We start from the raw sequence: 20,872 nt of genomic DNA, 5'->3' as shown, positions 1-20,872 counted from the left end.
CACGTAGATACCCATAAGAATATTATAGATGTCTACATGGTTAGCACATGCTAATGTTTAGCATGCAAAAATACTAGCGTGACTCCAGTGTGGCTTAGTAAACAGAGCTCTTAGTATTTTTGGAAAGAGTAAGCAAGCAATTTACCTCTACCTACTCCACTCAGTATTTTATAGACCTCTATCATATCTCTCCTCATCCATCTCTTCTCCAAGCTGAACAGCCCTAGCCACTTTAGTCTTTCCTCATAGGGAAGTCATCTCATCCCCTTTATCATTTTCATCTCCCTTCTCTGTACCTTTTCTAATTCCACTATATCTTTTTTGAGATTGGAATGTTATTAATACACTTCCAGGGTTTGCAAATAGCAAGCTTCAAGTGGCGTTTAGTAGAGAGAAAAGTCTGAAAGAGCTCTTGTGTCCCTCTGATGTACATGGAAAATGAGGACAGCAAGTACTTTCATTAACTGGACATAATGTATGTTCATCATGTTTGATTTGCACCATTATGATGACTGAAGTTGAATTTAAAAATCCATGGAATGGCAAAATGTAGAAGTTGAAAACACATACTTTCTGCCTTACATCTTTTGTAATTTACTTTATTCAGTGCTGAAGTGAAGCATTATACGTGGGACAGACTTCATGCCCATTTAAAATAAGGATGTTAGAACATAAAAGTACTATAGTTACACATAAAGACACTTTTTTTTAGCAAATCATTGTAGACAGCTGAATCACAATTTTTCTTCACTGAAATGTATGGTCATTGATTGAGTGGCTCCATATAAGTGCAGAGGTGATAGACACAAGCGCCTCCTACAGTTGGAACATTGCTGGATATTTAAGCTAAACACTCTGGAACTTGTGGGATTAAATGAGAAAATTGAATTGCATCATTTCTTTTGATATGTTCAATTGTTCAAATGAGTTCTAACTTGACGTGATTGAAGTTGGAACTCATTCTTCCATTCTGCTTGATTCTCTGTTGGCGTTTTTTTGAAAATGTGTCACGCCATCTTTGAAAACTTAACCCTTGTAAAGCAACGATGCATGTCGAGCTTGTGGGGAGTGTGCGTGGTGACATCTGCTGGGGTGGTCACATCGGGAAGACATGGACTTTGATGTATCTTATTGTTTTTGAAGGTGAAGTGTTGAGGTTCTGCTGATCTCTGATGCAGTTTTTCGAAATGCTGACCATCGTTGGTGGTGGATTGATTGCTGGAGGCGCGGCTTTGAGTGTGGGTGCCCTTGTATGGGCTGGGTGTTTCTTTTGAAGGATTAAAGATTGTTTCAAGGATTGTTGCTTGATTGAAGTTATATTGTACGTACACTGGAGGTTTTTTGTGCCTGTGATTGCAGCTGAGCCCAGTGGGGACTGGGCTGGGGCTTGCTGGGGCTTTTTCCTCCATGTGGGTTTCAGTGGGTTTCTCAGGTTGGTGATACATGTGAGGATATTTTGTTTGTATCGATTGATATTGTATAGTACCTCACTTCCTTCAATTTTTGATAGTGTAGTGGATTATATATTAACAATTCTATCACGTTTGTCTTTCACCTTCATAGAGGGACAAGGCAAGGCTGTTTCCTCTCACCCTTGTTATTCAATCTGGCTTTGGAGGCCTTGTTACAGACCATTCAACAGGATATTGATATTAAGGGAATTCTTTGGAAGGACGAAACCTATAAACTATCAGCATATGCAGACGATGTCTTGTTGTATCTCATTGATCCTGATGTATCTATCCCAAAGTTGTTGGATTTGATTGCATACTTTGGAGTATTCTTGTGGTACAAGATCAACTGGACTAAGTTGGAGTTGCTGCTTTTAACATTTACTGCACCAAGGCAATGATGTCTCTCTACCCGTTTAAGTAGTAGGCTACAGGTATTACATATCTTGGTATTTAAGTTTGATTGATTATTCAGGATATATTGAATGCCAATGAAAGGAAACTCCTTACTATGCTCAAGGTTCAGTGTGACAAGTGGTCACCTAAGTGGCTCTGTTGGTGAGGCCATGTTGAAACTGTTAAAATGGTTTGGTGGTGCTGATCCCTGTGTTCTTTTCCGCTGCATTCTACAAAGAAATAAATAGAATACTTAGCTGATTCCCTTAGCGTGACAAGCAACTGAGAATAGCCCTGGCAAAACTGTGTCTTTTGAAAGAATATGGTGGAGTAAATCTGCCCAACTTCTACAACTATCATTGGTCTTATATATCTTGCACCAGGATATATGCTGGATTTTTCCAGTGGACCCAGTACGGTGCTCCAGTTGGCTGCGTATCGAGAGAGCTATGCTTGTGTTGCTGCTTTTGAGAGATCTGGTAAGGAATGAAATTGCCTAAGGCTCTGCAGTCCAACCTGATTTTGACAACAAAAAACATGCACAATTAATGTTGGATCCTATACTGACTGTGCTCCTTTCTACCACTGTCCATTGGCAAATTTGGAACAATTCTTGTTTTAAAATAGATGGTAGAGGAATTAGTGTGGGAATCGTGACTGCTGAGTGGCATTTACACACTGGATGATGTACTCCCATGATGTTGAATTGCTTTCTTTCACAGACCTTAGGAAAAAATGTGGACTTCCATTTGCACATTGTTTTAAGTGGTTCCAATTAAGGCATGTTATAAAATGCTGGAATGCATCATTGACACTACTACTACTACTTAACATTTCTAAAGCGCTGCCCGGGTTACGCAGCGCTGTACAATTTAACAAAGAAGGCCAGTCCCTGCTCAAAGGAGCTTACAATCTAAAGGACAAAAGTGCAGTCAATCAACTTGGGGCAGTCTAGATTTCCTGAATGGAGGTATAATGGTTAGGTGCCGAAGGCGACATTGAAGAGGTGGGCTTTGAGCAAGGATTTGAAGATGGGCAGGGAGGGGGCTTGGTGTATGTGCTCAGGGAGTTTATTCCAAGCATAGGGTGAGGCGAGGCAGAAAGGGCGGAGCCTGGAGTTGGCGGTGGTGGAGAAGGGTACTGAGAGGAGGGATTTGTCCTGTGAGCGGAGGTTACGGGTAGGAGTGTAAGGGGAGATGAGGGTAGAGAGGTATTGAGGGGCTGCAGATCGCGTGCATTTGTAGGCTAGTAGGAGAAGCTTGAACTGTATGCGGTACTTGATCGGGAGCCAGTGAAGAGACTTGAGGAGAGGGGTGATATGAGCATATTGGTCAAGGCGGAAGATAAGATGCACTGCAGAGTTCTGAATGGATTGAAGGGGGGGATAGATGGCTAAGTGGGAAGCCAGTGAGGAGAAGGTTGCAGTAGTCAACGCAAGAGGTAATGAGTGGATGAGAGTTCGGGTGGAGTGTTCAGAAGGACATTGCAGTTTGCACCTCCTGCGTGAGCAGGTGGCAAGTTGGGGACATGAGGTATCAAATCAGTATAAAATACTAAACAAAGTGGTAGAACCAGGCTCTAATAAATTGGACTGGTTTGTGTGTGGACTCAGAAAACAGCAAGTGTGGGATAAGATACAAAAAGTGCTTAACATCATGGTGCCCTAATCCTATGCTGGAGTGGCATTGAAAATCTATGACTATAGCTGGACTATATCAGAAGATCACCTGAGTTTGATCTCTGTTATGATGGGAGTGGCTTTGCAAGTGATTTTGTGCGCATGGAATAAGTTGACCCTGTTAAATATTATCTGTGGAACTCCCTTTACCTACTCTCCAGATGTGAGGCAAATGCAATGGAGAAATGGGGAAATAAAGCTTGGTTTCTATGCATCTGGAAGCCCCTGCAAAAGTTTGCCAATGCAATTCCTTCCCTATGCTTATCCTGTAACCCATTCCCCTCCCGCCTCTTCTTCCCTTGCTCACACCTCTTCTACTCCCTTTACCCCTGTCCTTCTCTACCTACCTATCACTTTTGTTATTCTGCTAAATATTAGCTTTTATTTTCTTTCTCAATATCCTGTAATCCCTATTACTATGTAAAGCCGCATTGAACCTGCTTTGAGTGGGAAAGCGCGGGGGTACAAATGTAATAATAAATAAATGTGGTGACCAGAATTGCAGAATTGTATTCAAGGTGTGGTCGCACCATGGATCAATACAAAGGTATTATAATATTCTCAGTTTTGTTTTCCATTCTTTTTCTAATAATTCCTAACAATCTATTTGCTTTCTTAGCCACTGCTGCACACTGAGCAGAGAGTTTCATCAGCGATAACACCTAGATCCTTTTCCTGGGTGGTGACTTCAAATGAGCTATGACATCACATAGCTATGACATCGCATAGCCAGTGGCATAGCCAGAAGTCAATTTTGGAGTGGGCCAACAGGTTGGATGGGTGGGCACTAGACAGTGGTGTGCTGGTAAATGTTTAACAACAGGCTCTCTTTCCGGTCCACCTCTGCACCCCACCCCCCCCCGTCCACCTGTGCACCTCCCCTCAAAATTGCAGAGCTGGCTATAGCCAGGGAGAGAGCCTGGGGGGGGGGGGGGGGCAATGCATTACTCTCTCCAGGAAAAAAAAATTAAATGATCCCAGGTTCCAATTTAATTCAATGTTTAATGTGGGATAAAATGCCATAAATAAGTAAATAAATATAAACGTTTAATGTTGAGCACCTGATTCTCAAAGTGGACATATTCCAAACACTATAATGAAAATAAAATGATTTTTTTCTACCTTTGTTGTCTGGTGACTGTTTTTCTGATCATGCTGGCCCAGTATCCGATTCTGCTGCTATCTGTCCTCTTAACTCCGTTTCCAGGGCTTCCTTTCCATTTATTTCTTTTTAATTTCCTCCTTTCTTCTTCATTTCTTGCTCTATATCCATAAGTAAAAGCTGGGTCCTCCGCAGACTTGACTGTCCAGTGGATCCAGCTTCTGCCTATTTTCTTCATCCATGTGCAGTTTTTCTCCTCTCTTCCTTTTCCCTCATCTCATCTCCTTCCTCACTCTTCCATGCCCTCCATCCATGTCCAGCATTTCTTCTCTCTCCCTTCCCTCTCTTCCATCCATGTCCAGCAACCCTCCTCTCCCCTGTCCTTCCCTCCATCCATGTCCAGCAACCCTCCTATCTCCTCTTTCCTCCCCTCCATCCACGCATGTCCAGCAACTCTCCTCTCCCCTCCAGCCATCCATACCTAGCAATTCTTTTCTCTCCCCTGCCCCCCCTCTATCCATCCATACCCAGCAATTCTCTTCTCTCTCCCCTTGTCCCCTCCATCCATCCATCCCCAGCAATTCTCTTCCCTCCCCTGCCCCCCTCCATTCATCCATACCAGCAATTCTCCTCTCTGCCCTGCCCCTATCCAGCCATACCCAGCAATTCTGTTCTTGCCCCTGCCCCCTCTATCCATCTATACCATACCCAGCAATTCTCTTTTCTCTTTTCTCCCCTGTCCCCTCCCTCCAGCCATCAGCGATTCTCCTCTCGCCCCTCCCGCTCCCATCCATGTCCTGCGATTCCACCTGCCTGCCCGGAACCCTCTTCTCCCCCCCAAAAAATTTACAGTGTAGGCTGAGCTCCTTTCCCGCATCTGCCTCCCTCACTCTCACGGCAGCGCTTCCCAAACGCTGCCCACCGCCGCCACGATCGCAGAATTTACCTCCCTCTGTCTCAGCACTCAGCAGCAGCGGTAGCAAATCATACACGCTGCCTCCTTCTAACCCGGAAGCGTCTCTCTGCCGCTTCCGGGTTAGAAGGAGGCAGCGTGTATGATTCGCTACCACTGCTGCTGAGTGCTGAGACGGAGGGAGGTAAATTCTGCGATCGTGGCGGCTGTGGGCAGCGTTTGGGAAGCGCTGCAGTGAGAGTGAGGGAGGCAGATGCGGGAACGGAGCTCAGCCTGCTCCCTCCGCTCCGCTGCCTCCACTGCTGGGTGGGCCTGAACCAAAACTGGGTGGGCCTGGGTGGGCTACGCCCCTGCGCATAGCTATGGTGAAGGGGCTCAGAGGCCAATCAGAAGTGGAGGATCCAGAACTCACCCTGAACGTTATGAAAGCAACACTTCAGAGCTGGCCCAACCCAGTAAGCATGGTAAGTCTGGCAGGGCATGCCAACTATTGAGGGGCACCAAAAGCCACCACAGGCCATGTTTACCCTGTTGCGCCAGGCTATTCTCCACTCCCTCTGCAGGTCCAGTATCTCTCCAGTCGCCTTCTCCCTCTGAGCCCTCCCTGGCTTTGCACAGTCCAACAGCTCTCTCTCCCTCCCTGTCCCCACCTCCCCCGAGTCCAGTGCCTTTTTCTTTCTCTGCCCCTCCCCCTAGTCATCAGCTCTTTCCCTGCACATCCCACTCCCCCCACCTTCTGCAGCCTGGCACCTCTCACTTCCCTTCCCTTCTCTGCTTCTTGCATCGTGGCAGCGAAGTAAGCAGGCTGCTTCTGCCAACCCCAGGGACCTTCTGTCAGCTGTGTTCTACCCTTGAGGAAACAGGAAATTGCTTCAGTGGAGGTGGGGCATGGCTGATGGAAGGCCCTTGGGGTTGGCTGCAGCATCCTGCTTACTTTGCTGCTGTAATGCAGAAGAAGATTAGATGCAAAAAGCAGAGAAGGGAAGTTTGAGGGAGAGGTGCTGGGCTGCAGAGGCAGGGGTGAGGGGCACAGAGAGAGAGAGAGAGAAACATTGTGAGGGAGGAGAGCAAGGAGGGGTAGAGGTGCTGACATTGGGAAGGGAGAGAGCAAGGAGGGGTAGAGGTGCTGGCATCTGGGGAGAGGTGCTTAAGGAAGGAGAAAGGTACTAGCATGGGAGGGCAAGGTGTTTGCATCAGGGGGGAGGTGCAAGGTGGTTTACAGGTGCTGGCATCGGTGGGGGGGGGGCAAGGAAGTTTAGAGGCACTAGTATTGGGGAGCAAGGATGGAGAGAGGTACTTGCATGGGGGTCAAGGAGGGAGAGAGGTGCTGGCATTGGGGGGGGTCAAGGAGGGAGAGAGGTGCTGAGTTTTCCTTTTCCTACACGTGCAGGACGTCAGACTAGAATGAAGCCTTGCGCGGATTGGGAAGAAGAGGACCTCAGCTCGGCTGGTGGGGGTTGGGGTCCCCCGCAAGCAAAGGTAGGCGACGGCGGGTTGGCGGCGGGAGTGGGGGGTCGAGAGGGTCATTGGCAGGGGTGTCCAGGGGCAAATCTACGGGGGCCCAGGCCCCTGTGGCCCCATACTGGCTACGCCACTGGATTGAGGTGAAGGATTCTGCTGCCTTTTAGTGTCTGTGTAATCAATAGAAATAAAACAAAATAAAACATGGAAAAGAAATAAGATGATACCTTTTTTATTGGACATAACTTAATACATTTCTTGATTAGCTTTCGAAGGTTGCCCTTCTTCGTCAGATCAGAAATAAGCAAATGTTGGTAGATGACAGTATATATAAGTGAAACATCAAAGCATTCCAAAGTGTGTGTGTAGGAATGTGTTAACAGCTTAAGGGCCCAGTGTAATATTTATAGCATAGATGACTTAGGGCTGTTATGATTTGGTAAGTTAACTATATAGGTTTTGAATGTGCTTTTTTTGCAGGGTTTTGTGTTATTTTTCAAGTCTAGCCCTATTGGAAACCAGGTCCTTGACACCCCAAGTAGAAAAGCTAAAGGCTAGTGGTCTTCACATCCAGTCCAGTCACCACAGAAACTAAAACCGATCTGATTTAAAAAGTGTGCACTGTTCCTGAGGTGATAATCACAATCTGAATATTTTTTTGTATGGTGAGTTGTAAGGGGGAATATGGAATTTGTGATACAGAACTGGAGGTGCAGGGTTTATACTGAGATTCTGTCCAATCTTATAAAAAATCCAGACTCACTCCCACACTGAAGAATTTGTTGAATGATGATATCAGTTATAATGCCAGTTTTACCCAGTGGCGTAGCCATAGGTGGGCCTGGGTGAGCCAGGGCCCACCCTATTTGGACTCTGGCCCACCCAAAATTGTGAAGATTTCCTCCTTCTCAGGCAGTCAGTGCTCTTTCAAACGGCAGCTGGCAGCACTTGCCTCCAGCTGAAAACCAACACCAGCCCCTCGTCACATGCTTAGTTTTCATGCATGCACAGCCTGCTGGCCGTGGCATCAGCTCAAGGGAAGTGCTGCTGGCTTGTTTGGAAGAGCGCTGACTGAGCAGGAGGAAACCTTCAGCGGGCGGGGTTTGTAGATCCCCTCCTGCTCAGGTATTTAATATTGTGGGCTTGCAGGTGGAGGGAGGGATGAAGACCAGACCAGAGCAGAGCAGAGCAGAGGGGTGGGGGTGGGGGTCTAGGGACAGGGGAAGGGCATGAATTCCATGCCCACCCACCTTGGACTCAGGCCCACCCAAAATTGGCTGTCTGGCTACGCCCCTGCCCAGTACAAAAGTCAAACCGCAGGATCTAATTCACTGGAATGATTATAAGTTTAGGGCTCTGTTTACTAAGCCGTGCTGTAGGTGTGTTAACTTTTTAGTGCAAACTAAAAATTAGCGCGCGCTAATGCTACAGACACCCATATGAATTTAGCACGCGCTAAAAGTTAGCATGCCTACAGAGTGACTTAGTAAACAGGGACCTTAGGGGTCCTTTTACAAAGGCGTGCTGAAAAATAGCTTTCGGTAGTGTAGGCGTGGGTTTTGGGTGCATGCCAATCCATTTTTCAGCGCGCCTGTGAAAAAGACCTTTTTTTTTGCCGAAAATGGATGTGCAGCAAAATCAAAATTGTTGCGTGTCCATTTTGGGTCTGAGACCTTACCACCAGCCATTGACCTAGCGGTAAAGAATCCGGGCGGTAATGACTTACGTGCGTCAAATGCCACTTGGCGCACGCCCATTACGCGCGTCCGAAAATAAAAAATATTTTTCAGACGCGCGTATTGGACGTGAGCCCAAAATGAAATTACCACAAGAGCCATGCGGTCGGGCGGTAACTCTGTTTTGGCACACGGTGGGCGCACTTAGACTCTTACGCGGCTTAGTAAAAGGATCCCTTAGTTTGCAACCTTAAATCAAAAAAGTGAATGCTATGAAACTTGGAAAACCTGAAATAATTTCAAATGACCTAAAAGACTATTGTATATAAAAAAAAAACAATTTTGGAGGAAAATACCTCATTAAACTGGTGCACAGTCCTAAAACCACTTTAAAAAAATAACTCATGGCTGTCAGCTGCGTCTTGCCTTTGATGTGGAGCGGTGCAGCGGGAAAGGGACTGCTGCCATTTTGCTTTAATGTTGAGCGGTGCTGTGGGAATCGCTGTGGCATTGACTGGATGCCTTGAATGCTGTCATGCTGAGAAGAGCGTTTCTCTCACAAGACTTCTGCAAAGCTAAGTGCACTTTTGATGTTCTAATGTGGTCGTTTATTGTGCAGACTTTGGTTCACAGAAGGGCACAACTTTTATTTATTTTTGGACACTGTTAAGGAAGATTTTCTGACCAATGATTCCTTTTTTTTCCACTGGTGACAGTCATCAGTTATTAAAAAAAAAAAAAAGTGGTTTAATTAACCAAAGGATTTTGCACCAGTTTAATGAGGTCTTTTCCTCCAAACATTTTTTATACAATAGCCTTTTATTTATTTATGTATTTATTTATTTATTTGTATCCCACATTTTCCCAGCTATTTGCAGGCTCAATGTGGCTTACATAGTACCGTAAAGGCGTTCGCCAGTTCCGGTATGAATAAATACAGTAATGTTGTGGTAGAATAAGGTTCGTGTGTACAGACACCTGGGGCGTAGCCAGACAACAGATTTTGGGTGGACCTAGGCAAGAATTGGGTGGGCACCAAGTGTTCTACCCTCCCCCCCCCCAAAAAAAAGATGATCTCAGCTGATGGGAAAACGCTTCTTTCCATCTTGGCAGCAGGCATGCACTGAAAACTGAGCATGCGCAGGTGCCGGTGTCATGGAGAGTAGATTTTCGTTACCATCAGGGGAAACTCTTCAGCTGGTGGAGCTTGGGATTCCCACCTACTGTTTGGTGGGCCCTGGCCCACCCAAGCCCACCTGTGGCTACGCCACTGACAGACACATTAGGGAATCGTAGAGAAGAAGAGTTATTATATGTCCATTACGAGCTTTAGGTCATTTGAAATTATTTCAGATTTTCCAAGTTTCACAGTACTCACTTTTTTGATTGAAGTTTTACCTGGTAGCTCAAATGTCCTGGAGGGGAGGGTTTCTTTAAGCATAGAATGCCCTGGTGTCGTATATTGCTAATTTAAAAGTGTGTGTGTATGGAAGGGGGAGGGGGAGGGGGAGGGATGATGTGCAGAAGTGTCGCTTTGGCTATCCCTCTGTTGACACCCCACATATTTCTGTCTAGGGACTCCACTGCTATACCTCCACTCCAGGCCTGCTGGGTACTGGCTTTTAGCAGCAACCAAAACGTCAATATTGGCAACACATTTGCTCACAGTTTATGAAGACCTTGCTGGCCCCACCCCCTTACAATGGGGTGTACAAGTCAGAGGGAGCGGGACCAGCAGGGTCTTTGCAAGCTGCAAGCACATGGACTAGGATTCTCTTCTGTACATATTGGCGTTTTGGTTGATGCTGGGAGCTGACAGGCCTGGAGACAGGGCTGTACAACAGCTGAAAAGAGGGAGGGAGGAAAGGAGGTTTGAGGGGAAAATGCTAAATGGGTGGGTGGGAGGGAGTGAAGAGAGTATGGGAAATGTTGGACTGGGGAGGGAAGAGAGTGGGTGATGTTGCATGGCTGGGTGCATGGGAGGCAGGGAAGAGAAGGGGCAATGGTTGATGGGGAGGGGAGGGAAGAGAAAAAAAGGGAGATGCTGAACAGGAGGGAGAGCAAAGAAAACATCAGTGGTGTAGCTATGGAGGGCCACGGAGCCAAATTGGCTCTGTACCCCTGGTTTGGCTGGCGGGGGTCCCTAACCCTCACCACCTGAAGTGTTTTCCCAGCGCCACTGCATTGCCTGCCCTACTCTCTCTTCCCCTCACGTCCGGCATGCTCAAACGCTTCAGCTGGCTGAGGTTGGGGACCTCCACCAGCCAAGGTATGTGTAGCAGTGGCGGTGGGTGGAGAGCGGCAAGGCAGCAGCGGGGGGGGGGGGGGGGGGGGGCAACTCTAAATGTGCCCCCCACACTTTGGTCTCTGGCCCCCTCCCACCTCAAGGTCTGGCTACGCCCCTGGAAAACAGGAGATGCTGCACTTTGGGATGGGGGGATTTATAGGTTGCAGGGGTGCACTAGAAACCCTAGCATTGGCCCTGCAACCCTTTTCTCTGGTTCCTTATAGCCAATTTGCCTCCAAAAGACAAATTGTACAGCACAGTTCAAGCATATCTGAACATTTCAACAAGCAGCGTTGGCCTGGCCATTTGGAAATGTCGATTCGGATATACACAGATGGTGTCTGATTGCTCTACAGGCATTAATCTATAAAAATCAAAGAAAATGCCTCTCATCCTTTGTGGCGTGGATCTAAGGGAGTATGGCCCACGGCTTTGTTTGAGATATTTTGATGCGTTAGTTGCTAGAATTTAAGGATCAGAGCTGACAGCTGTTTCTGATCAGGCAGCGACGCAGTCCATCATCTAGGAAGGCAGATGGGGGTTTGAACTGCGGTTTTATGACTTGCTTACAGTGAGAGAAGATGATAACACAAATATATATCACAGAGACACGGGGTGCCACAGCTCCTGAAAAATGTGTATTTATGAGGACACTGCACTTTTTCTGGTTTACAGGCAAATATGTTTTAGTTTAGTTTTGTGTCCCGAATGCAGAGACATCTCGTCCAGAAAACAATGCAGTTTTTGTTTCTCAAACATTAGCATGAGGTTATGAGTAGTTACTAACATGTAGTAAGGGGATCGTGCAGGAATTCTGTCACTTAATGGGCTTTAAAAGGCAGAATCCTGCATTAATTGACATTAAAGCACAAAGGCAGACGGTCTGCAAACTCCAAGATGGAAAACGAACAGAGCAGATCATTTAACAGGCAAAAAATGACTTATTAATGGAAAACAAATTGCACAATATGTATACACACAAACAGCCCGACACAGGCCGTGTTTCGCCCAACAGGGCTGCTTCAGGGGCTACACAACACACTTTTACTGTGAAGTGTGATGAATATATGTTGAATGTGCTGGTGTTAGATATAAAGAAGTTCACTTTGATATGAAAAAAACAGCTGGATCAGGGATACCGAAAACCAAAATGCTGACTCCGAGTCAGTCCAACAGTCACATATCTCTGATCGCTACAATGCAAGCTACATAATAAAGAAATACAAAGCACCTCATTATTATGCCAATTGAATAATGCAGCCTGCATTGAACTTTACCAGCTGAATTATTTTTCATCCCTGGGAGCACTGGACTGTTAACGTGTGTCCTGATGCTCCATGGCAGCTATGGGGGTCAATGTACAACACAAATCACCCTTACCAGCTGATCCCACCTGACACATCCTCCTACCCTCTGACTGCCCCATTCAAGGCCCCCCAACTCCCCTCCCCACTTACTGGAAAAAGTGTCTAGCGGGAAGGGGGTGGGGGAGAGCACAAGACTGTTGCTCCTGTCCCCTAGGCTCTTGGCATCAAAATGGCACAAGTCAACCCTTAGCTGTAATCTCATGGACCTACTGTAAGGGGCTCAGCTGCCAAATAAGGACTGCACACTCCTTATTTTGCACCTAGAACCTAGCAGTAGTACCACGAGACTACCACTAGGAGGTCAGAGCAGCCTAGACAGGGGCAACTGGGGATCAATTTTGTATCCCTTCCCCCACTAGACACCAATGATAGCCCAGTAAGTGCTGGGGTTATCTTGAACTGGAGTGGAGTTTTGAAATGGGGGCAAGGATTGAACAGGGGGACAGGCTTAAAAAGGGGTAGGGATGATTTGTCTTATGCACTGGCCTCTTCAAATGGTCCCATGGAGGAAATGAGTGCAGGTTGCATTATTCATTTACCATGGAAGTCATTAATCTGTGGTACTGAGGTAGTGACTCCCAGGGCTAGCTCAAGAAAATTTGACATTTTAGGTGAACATTCAACTGCCCGCGTGCCCCATTTCCAGCATCTTCTCTTCCCCCCTTCCCTAGATACTCCCCCTTCCCTCTAGTCCAGGTAAAAAAAAATAAAGGGGCTGATATTCAACAGGAAATAATTAGGTAGGGGAGACTTCTGTTCATCCTATCCGGTTATCTCCCACTGAGCAAGTGATCTATGTATTTTCAGTGGTATATAACCAGATAGTGTCACTGAAATCCAGGAAAAATGTCCGCGGCACTATCTGGTTAATGCTGGAGGCAGAGGTAGGGTAGAGCCGGGGTTACCTGGAAACCACCGATATTCACTGTCAGTACCTGGATAACTAACTGGTTTACTTAGAACAACATAAAGGCTGTCCTACGTTAACTGGGTAGCTATTCGGATAACTCCTAGCAGGCCTGGATATTCATTGCTGGTACCCGGATAGGTTGTGGCACTGAATGTCCAGGCACAATTCAACTAGCGTTTTAAAAAAATGCTGATTGCCACTAGCTGAATATTACCCTCAAAGTTTTCATGGAGCCAGAGGCGGCCCACGACCATTAGGCTACCTGAGGCGGGGGCCTTAGGCGACACTCTTCCGGGAGCTCTTCTCTTTACTGCGGTCGCCTCTCTGATGTCACTTCCTGTTTCCTCAGAGGCGGCTGCAGCAGAGAAGTAGCTAGTGCCGGCGACAGGGCAGCGTATGGGACTTGCTGTCACCATCAGCTTTTGGAACATGAAGAAAGAAGGTTTAGCTGTTTAGCTGTTACCAGTATCAGCTAAACGTGCTGGGATTGGCTGAGAGAGACCTGGAGGGAGGGACGTCCAAAAAGTTTTGATTTGGACGTCCTCGCACGTCCCGATCCTGGGGGGGGGGGGGGGGGGGGGGCACAAGATGAAAACAACCTTGGAGGGGACTGTTGAGAGCACTGTGGTTGTGGTCAGTTTAGGCATGTAAGAAAAACAGGGAAGTCCTTTTTTTTTCTTCAGAGAAGTCCTTCCTATAGAAAAACAGGTCCAAGAAGGATGCCCATCACAAAAGCTGCAGGAAGACGTCCAGCTCTTGTTAGACCTGAAGAGCACTTGGATTTTTTTTTTCTTCAGAGAAGTCCTTCCTAATTGCCTGATGTAAGCCTGCCTTTAACATGCAAAGCAGTAAACAGTTGAAATGTTAAGAGCAGTAGTAGCACTTAAATTAACTGGGGCTCTTTTCAGCACTGTTTCTCTTCTGAGGTTTCAGGCTGCTGACAAGTTTCCTGCTTGTCAGGGACGTCCTTTTTTTGTTGTTTTTTGAGTGAAGGACATCCATAAAGGATGTGCTTGGCATGCGCAGAGCAGCCAGCATAACGCTTGGCTAAACTGCGCATGCTCGACCTGCCGACTGGCTTCCGAGGGAATAGAGAATGCAAGTAAGCTACAACAAGCAGCTCATTTGCATTCCCTTTCCTTGATGCATGGTAGTTCCCTACCGATTCGCTATGGAATTGGTAAAGGAATGGCTCTTCTTAGTGCATCTGCCCCTAAGTCTTGATTTTAAAGTGTCTTACCGGTTCAGGAGCAGGGTTTATACTGTGATTTTAAATCTTTTGTGCCCTGGCTCCATGAAGACTGGATAGATGCTGTCCCTTGGATTCTATAAAGATCGCCCAAGTCTGGGCTCCCAACTTTGGACACAGATCCCAGATCCACATGCAAACGAATTAGTTAACAAGCCATTAGCAATCAATTACAGAAATAGAGAAACATGAGGGCAGATAAAGGCCAAATGGCCCATCCAGTCTGCCCATCCTCCGTAACCACTAATTCTTCTTTTTCCTAAGAGATCCCATGTGCTTGTCCCACGCTTTCTTAAATTCTGACAGTCCTCGTCTCCATGACCTCCACCGGGAGGCCATTCCACGCTTCCACCACCCTTTCCGGGAATACTTTCTTAGATTCCTCCTAAGCCTATTTCCTCTTAACTTCATCATAGGCCCCCAATTATTGACATTAATCGGCACCACTTTGGACTTATACACTGAAATGACTACAACACACTGTTCTATAACGTTGTGTGACCGAAGTGTTGGGTGTGCAACCCAAAAGGGGGCATGGCCATGGGTGGGGCATGGGCGGGTCATGGGCATTCTAAAAGTGCTTTTATAGAATGCCAGGGTTATGCACCCAACTTGCGCACAGCAGGCGGAAGTCCCTCATGCCCACACTTGGGCGCAAGAATCCACGCTAAGCACTATTTTGTAAAGGGTGCTCAGCTGGAACACCCTTTATTTCCCCAGTGCCATTTACAGAATTTGGTCCTGTAAGTATTTTTCGGGGGCTGAGAGGCTGTGTGCTCTTCCCTTCCTACTCTCCTGTCACCCACCCTGTCCATGTTCTGGTTGTCTTCAATAGATTGGTTTGTGGTCCCATAAGTAAAGTCCTTGCAGGATTACCCAATTAAAAAGTGGCTTCTCCTACCAACTTATCCCCTCCCCCATCTATTAGCTTACCTTGGGAGTTTAAATCTTATTCTCTGTCTCTTGTTTCTGGTAAATGATTTGGAATTGCATAGAGCTGCCCCAAACTAGCTTCAAATGTTAATCACTTACGAATTGCTTACTATAAGACAGTACAACACAAACATCTTGTTAAGGATGTTGGACCCAGCCTACTCACCCCACTGGTTTTTTTCCATGCTGTTGTACTCAATTAAAGTTGGCTCTTCCTCAATTATTCCCAACCATAATTCAATAGGTTTAGTGGCCCTTGTACTAAAGGGTGTTAGAATCTGGGCTTCTCCTGTCTTAACGCGGGACTTTTTCTTCACTCAACGCGTAGTTAAACTCTGGAATTCACTGCCGGAAAAGGTGGTTAAGGCGGTTAATTTAGCGGACTTCAAAAAAGGGAAAAAGCCATAGAATGTTATTGAATGGACGAGGGAATACAGTATTTCTAGGATGGGCGGGACAAATTGCTTGTTCTTTTGGCCGTTGTCGGCAGTGGCGTTCCTAGGGTGGCTGATACCTGGGGCGGATCGCGGATGTGCCCCCCCCCTGGGTGCAGCGCGACCCCCCTCGGCGAAAGGACACCTCCCCCCGGCAAAGTTTCACCTGCTGGGGGGGGGCCGCGCGCCTGTCGGCTTCGCTTGTTTCATGCTCCCTCTGCCCCGGAATCTGTTCCGGGGCAGAGGGAGGAAGGAACGAGAAGAGCTGAAAGGCGCGTGGCACCCCCCAGCGGCGTGCACCCGGGGCGGACTGCACCCACCGCCCCCCCTTGGTACGCCACTGGCTGTCGGTGACAGGGTGCTGGGCTTGATGGACCCTTGGTCTGTCCCAGCATGGCGATGCTTATGTACTTATGTACGTTCCCAGAGGCTAAGCTCAGATTCAATACAGTAGAATTTGAGGCATTTAAAAAATGTTTTTTTTTCCAAGTTGTACTCTAATGTTCATATTAGCGTGCTAACAGGCAAAATACTGCTAAAAGCTTTAACATATTTTGCGGTACCCTGTTTATCACACGCTTAAGCACGTGTTAAGGCTTAACGCTCTTTAGCTTTTTTTTTTTTTTTTTTTAAATCAGTCTTGGTCCCACCCTTGTAAACTTGAAGCCTCATATTTACTCTCATCTGTGTCTTGTGTGCCTGTCTTTCCAACTAGAATGAAAACTCCATGGAGCAGGACTGCTACTTATGCGTCTCTCGGGATAGTGCTACGTACATTTGGTATGGTCTATTCAAATCAATAATAATAATAATGGCTCTTTTTTAAAAAGGAAAGAGGAGCAAATCACTCCCCATTGAAGAACTGTTCTATATGTGCATGGAGGAAAGCCGTGGAATACATCACAAAAATAAACATATCTGCTAATACCAGCCATTTTAGAAGCTCATGCATCACATAACGAGCTGTTGATATTTAAAGCTCATCAGGGCCATAATAATATAAATTAAAAACGAGGCATGCATATGCATGGTTCTAATGGGTTCTTTGTGTGCTGCGGCATTTCCATGCCTTTCGATCGCTTTAGAGCATGTGTTGCTAAGCATCCGTTCTACTGCTCCGAAGAAGCACCTGCTCTCATCACAGCGCTGACTCATCCTTTGTCCCCATCTTGCTGACTCATATCTGCATGGAACTGCCTAGAATGGCTGTCTTCTTGAATTAAATGAAGGCAAGAAAATATTAATTGAAAAGCAAAACGGGTGTAGAAGAGACAGGAGCATTGTGCCACCTGGCCCCCAAAACTATAGAAAATGAGGATACTGCATTCCACTGTAGTTCCAAAAATTAGGATCATAAGTTTCTTTTGTCTCACGCTGTATGGTGCTTTGTTCACTATTCTTTCATTGTTTCTTCATTATCATATAATTGACCGTTGACTTGCCTAGTATTATTGTTCAGCAGTTTGCTGTATGGTTCTTTTGATCCTGAAAAAAAAACCTGTTAAAACTTAATACAGTCTCAGAAAGGAAGGAATTGAAGCTGGCCAGAGGGAGGAGGGGAGCATGACATACTCGCTGAGGAAAGCTCTTTCAGGCATATAGCACAGCAAGGCTACAAGTGCGGAGTGTGGAGCTAAGTATACGGAGAGGAAGCATTTGTTTAGGCCCCGATGATCAATTCCCCATGATGTTCCAAAACACCACTGTAAAAATAGCGCTGGAACAGCGCTGGGAATTAACTCCCCAGTGATCAATGGTAATAACATGCAAATTTAGGCTCGTTATTAGCGTTGGTCATTGGGGGAAAGTGTGGGAGGATTGTGCCTGGGCATTCACTCAGGTACAATCCTCCCGCACTTGGTTGACAGGTAAAAAAAAAAAAAAAAGGCTCAGACCTGCCAAACAGTCCAAGGAATCCCAGACCCCCCAAAGGCAAAGCCCTGGTGGCCCAGTGCTCCCTCAAGCCCCCATATCCTCCCCCCAATCCCCCTAACACCTCCCCAAAAGAAGAGAGGGCTGGAGGTCACCGGATCTCCAGCACACACCTGGTGGTCTAGCACACCCTGAACCCTCCCCCCCATACTTTTCGATGTTGGAGGAGGGAGTAGCAGACCTCATTTAAATATAATTTAAATGAGCTCTGTGGTATTCCCTGGCACGCTCACGACAGACCCCTCTGATCATGCTGCACTGGTAAAGGGAGCTAGTAGCTTCTAGTGCCTGCATTTACCTTTGATCATTGGGGGATTAGGCAGGGAAGGTGGTTAAAGAAAAGTTGATACTGTGAGGTGCTAAGGAGGATTTAAACTGTTTGTTGGATTACTGGAGGCCAGATTGCCCCTGCGTGATCCCATACCTACTCTACTCCTTTATACAGCCTGTTGATTCCTTATGGTATTTAGCAGTCATGAAAATTGATTCAGAACTTTCTATGCGTGAGATAGATTTGCATTCTAAGAAGATGGTGCAAGCAAATCTATCTCATGCATGTTCATTGTGAATATCCTGAAAACCTGACTGACTGGACTGAGAAGCACTGATCTAATGTTATAAACATCAGGAGTTTATATAATCTGTCAACTTCGAGCTGTTCGTAGTAATGTGGAGGGGCATTTTCGATATGACGTGTAAGTCTGATTTTGGATGTTTTGCACAAAACGTCCAAACTCCGAATAGCAAGGAAGGTCATTTTTGAAAAAGAAAAACATCTATCTTTTTTTTTCCCGAAAATACTGTTTTGAACAAGGTTTTGTTCTTTGGATGTTTCGTTTTTTTGGTCCATTTTTGAAAAAAAACAAAAATAATTGCAAAACAGAGATTTTCATGCCATTGAGATACAGGAGGAGCCAGCATTTTTAGTGGACTGGTCCCCCAGACATCCCAGGAGAGCAATGGGGCACCCTAGAGGGCACTTCTGTGCATTTCATAAAAATGCTCCCAGGTACACATCTCACCTTTGCTTCCTTATCTTGTCCCCTGAGCCCTTCAAAGACCATCAAAAACCCACTACCCTCACACTGTACACCACTACAATAGCCCTTGTAGGTGAAGGGGGCACCTATATGTGGGTACAGTAGGGTTTTGGTAACTTTGGGAGGAGTCATGGTTTCCAGCACAAGTGGGACAGGTAGAGGGAGAAAGGGACCTGAGTCTTCCACTCCATAGTGCACTGCATCGACCACTACACTACACCAGGGACCTGCATGCTGCTCTAATCGACCAGATTTTAACATCTGAGGCTGTAATAGAGGTTGGTAAGTCATATTTTAATTCACGTTTTTGGGGTGGAGGGTGGGAGGGGGTCAGTGGCCACTGGGGAGTCACTCTTGATTCCCTCCAGTGGCCATCTGTTCAATTAGGGCACCTTTTTGTGCCTTATTCAGTATAAAAACAGGTCTAGCTCAAAACGTCTTAGCTCTGGACGGTTTTGTTTTGTTCCATTATGGCTGAAAAACGTCCAAGTCTTGGGAATGCCCAAGTCCCACTCTTAACACCCCTCCAACATGCCCCCTTGAGATTTGGATGCACTGCAGAAGAACAGCATTACAAAAACATCTGAAAAATTGTTTTCGAAAATACTGGTTCGGGTGTTTATGTGAGAAAATGGCCAAATGCTGCTTGATGCCACTTTTTAGACATTTTTTCACTTTCAAAAATGAGCCCCTTAGTAACATAATAAGTGATGGCAGATAAAGACCTGAACAGCCCATTCAGTCTGTCCAACAGTTACATTCATTAACAATTCATGATTAAATTAACATAGTTATTTTACACCTGATACTTCGCATACATTGCTTCATGTCAGCAGCGTAGCCAGACCTGCCATTTTGGGTGGGCCCATAGTTAACCTGGGTGGGCCCTTCCCACCCTCACCCTCGTAAATGCATACAGTTTTTTTTTTAACCTTCCCCTCCCTTCCCTTCCATCTCCTCTGCCCCATCTCACATTTTCATCTTTCGCCCTCTCCTCCGCCCCAGACCAGCATCTGCTCACCCGTTCCATCCTCGTCTGTCATCTGCCCATCTCTGTCTGAACCCCATGCAGGGCACCGGGTCCGTCCTGCCGCTACGCTGCTGCCCTCCGTTGTCATCCTTTTCTGGCAGAGGGGTTAGTTCTTCTTCTGCTGCTTATCTGCAGCGGATCCGCGCGCTGCCAGGGCTGTCTGTATGCTGCTGCGACTGCTTCCTTCCGGCTGGCCTCACCTTCTCCGATACTCTTAAGAGGCGGGGCCAGCGCAGAGGAAGCAGTCGCAGCAGCATACAGACAGCCCTGGCAGCATGCGGATCCGCTGCAGATAAGCAGCAGAAGAAGAACTAACCCCTCTGCCAGAAAAAGATGACAACGGAGGGCAGCAGCGTAGCGGCAGGACGGACCCGGTGCCCTGCAGCTTTGCTGTAGTAGACTGCGGCGGTGCTGTCCGAAGGGGAGGGAGGGGAAAGAAGGCCTGCAGCGTGCCGGCGGCGGATCGGTCTAATTCTTTTGGCGTCTGCGACTCTGCACCGTTGCTGGGCGGGCCTGAGCTCAATGTGGGTGGGCCCAGGCCCACCCGTGGCTACACCCCTGCTTCATGCATTCTTGCTCTCTAAGCTTGATTATTGTAACATAGTTTATGCTGGGATTCCACTTTCAGAGTTAAAGCGTCTTCAGACATTGCAAAGCTTGGTAGCTCAGTTTTTGTGTCATGGAGGAGGAGTGGCCTAGTGGTTAGAGCACCGGTCTTGCAATCCAGAGGTGGCCAGTTCAAATCCCACCGCTGCTCCTTGTGATCTTGGGCAAGTCACTTAACCCTCCATTGCCTCAGGTACAAACTTAGATTGTGAGCCCTCCTGGGACAGAGAAATATCCAGAGTACCTGAATGTAACTCACCTTGAGCTACTACTGAAAAAGGTGTGAGCAAAATCTAAATCAATAAATAATAGTTTTAGATTCTGTTGCTACTATTTGAGATTCTACATGGAATGTTGCTAGTGGAGGAGTAGCCTAGTGGTTAGTGCAGTGGAACATAGAATGTTGC

General features: G+C 46.7%; 1 protein-coding gene across 1 annotated transcript in view; it reads right to left on the bottom strand.

Moving 5' to 3' along the window:
* Positions 1 to 20,872, bottom strand: part of LOC115472764 (uncharacterized protein C16orf45 homolog) — a 67,666-nt gene that overhangs the window by 21,919 nt on the left and 24,875 nt on the right. The gene's annotated exons all lie outside the window — the stretch shown is intronic.

Source organism: Microcaecilia unicolor, chromosome 6 (assembly GCF_901765095.1).
Source record: "Microcaecilia unicolor chromosome 6, aMicUni1.1, whole genome shotgun sequence".
Lineage (NCBI taxonomy): Eukaryota > Metazoa > Chordata > Amphibia > Gymnophiona > Siphonopidae > Microcaecilia > Microcaecilia unicolor.
The sequence above is the reverse complement of the archived record's forward strand: the minus strand, read 5'-3'. Positions and strand labels throughout refer to the sequence as shown.